A 2,500-nucleotide genomic window follows, 5' to 3' on the forward strand; every position below is an offset into this window, starting at 1 on the left:
CAGTTCTTTTTTCAGAGTTGTTTTAAGGTAAACCGAAAATATAGATGTCGAATATTCAAACCAAAAGAGTGAAAATTTATAATAGATTATGACGGAATAAGTCAATATTACTGAATATGTAAGATTATTATTATTATTATTATTATTATTATTATTAGTAGTAGTAGTAGTAGTATTAGTAGTAGTAGTAGTAGTAGTAGTATTAGCTAAATTGCATCCATCGTTTGAAAAGCAAAATGCTACAAGGCAAAGGGCTCAAACAAGGAAAATAGCCTAGTGAGGAGATGAGAAAATGCAATAAAAATAATCTACTCATTCGAAGTAAAAAAAAAAAGATAAAAACAAAACGAAAATAGTCTAAGATCAGTAAAATCGTTTAAGATAGACCCGCTGCAAATAAACTTCGAAAAGAGGCATAATTTTGTCAACCTGTTCAACAGAAAAGCATTTTCAACAAGTTGAAATTCTCAAGTTCCACCGATTCAACCACCAAATTTGGAAGATCATTCCACAGTCTGGTCACAACTGCAGCAACATCCCAAGTTTTTGACATTTTGAAATTACTTGAAGAACATACTGTTAGAAAAGTCAAAAAGAAGAATTCGAGGTTTCGTATTATTGTTATTACTAAAACAACAATTACTACTAGCGAAGCTACAACTCAAATTTGAAAAGTAGGATGTCATAAGCCCAAGGGCTCCAACAGAGAAAAATAGCCCGGTAAGGAAGGGAAATAAGGACAAGAGTAAACTAGATGAGAAGTAATGAATGAAAGATATAAAATAGTATTACTACCAGCTAAAGTACAACTCGAGTTAGAGAAGCAGGTTGCTATAAGTCCAAGGGCTCCAATAGAGAAAAATAGACCGGTAAGGGAGGGAAATATGGAAATAAATAAACTAGATGAGAAGTAATGAATGAAATATATAAAACAGTATTACTACTAGCTAAACTACAACCCGAGTTGGAGATACACGGGACTGTAAACCTAGGGGCTCCAACAGGGAAAAATAGGCCGGCGAGGAAAGGAAATAATAAAATAAATAAACTATGTAAAAGTAATGGATGGAGAACAAAATATTTGAAAAATAGTAGTAATTTAAAAACTATGAAGAAAGACTTATGTTAACCCGTTAAACATAAAACCATTCACTGCAAGTTTGAACTTCTAAAGTTCAGAGTTGGCATTAATCTCTTTTTTTTTTTTTTTTTTTATATAAAACACTTATAACAAGACTCGAATATTTGTTCAATCATCAGATTCAATTGAAATTTATCTTCAGTAAAGTCGCTAAAGATACATGGACAAGGCGACAGACACAAAAGTCGGCAATTTAAGCGTCGAAGAGTTACTAGATTTAATAGATAAAGATATAAATATCAAGGAAGACATATATGCGTACTTCAACAGTTCTTGTTTAATGAAGTGAGTAGAGTAATAGGAACAATAGGGTAATCTAAACACACCTGAATTATTGTTGTGGCAGATGATGCTACTCTCTTTGCATCAATTCCATCCCCGAATGTAGATCTAGGGTTGGTGAATCCTTTAATAGAGATTTAGCTGAAATTATGGGATATGAAGTTGAATCATAACAAAACTCAAAGTATGATAGTAAGTAGCTCCTCAACATCCGGATCTTAGTATTGATAATGTTTCTTTAAATTTGTATGAGCTTTAAAATTTTCTGTGTGATTCTCGACGGCAAATTTACTTTTGAGAAACACATTAGGTCTGTGTCTTCTTCAATTGCACAAAAAAATTGGCTTATTGAAAGAGTTTTTTAAGATTTTCGGTGATCAATCTATTCTGAAGAAAGTTTTTAATTCTTTCATTCTACCTTGTTTTGAGTATTGTTCTCCTGCCAGGTCTTCAGCTGCTGATTCTCATCTTAATTTGTTGGACAGAAACTTACGGTCTATTAAATTTCTAATTCCTGATCTAGATATTAATCTTTGGCACCGCCGTTCAATAGTTCATTATGCAAGTTGCATAAGATTTTCCATAACTCTGACCATCCTTTACATTCAGATCTCCCTGGACAATACTATCCTGTCCGTAATACTAGGCAGGCAGATAATTCTAATAGCCAGGCTTTCTCAATCATGTTTCTTAATACTACACAGTATTCTAGAAGTTTTATTCCAGCTGATACCAAGTTGTGGAATGATCTTCCTAATCGGGTAGTCGAGTCAGTAGAACTTCAAAAGTTCAAAATTAGAGCAAATGTTTTTATGTTGACCAGGCTGACATGATTCTTTTTTATAGTTTATATATGACATATCTGTTTTTGACGTTGTTAATAGTTTATATATGACGTATTTATTTAGACGTTGTTACTGTTTTTTAGAATGATTTATTGTTAGTTTGTTCTCATCATTTATTTATTTCATTATTTCCTTTCCTCATTGGGCTATTTTTCCCTATTGGAGCCCTTGGGCATATAGCATCTTGCTTTTCCAACTAGGGTTGTAGTTTGGCTAATAATAATAATAATAA

This window comes from Palaemon carinicauda, chromosome 32 (assembly GCF_036898095.1).
Source record: "Palaemon carinicauda isolate YSFRI2023 chromosome 32, ASM3689809v2, whole genome shotgun sequence".
Lineage (NCBI taxonomy): Eukaryota > Metazoa > Arthropoda > Malacostraca > Decapoda > Palaemonidae > Palaemon > Palaemon carinicauda.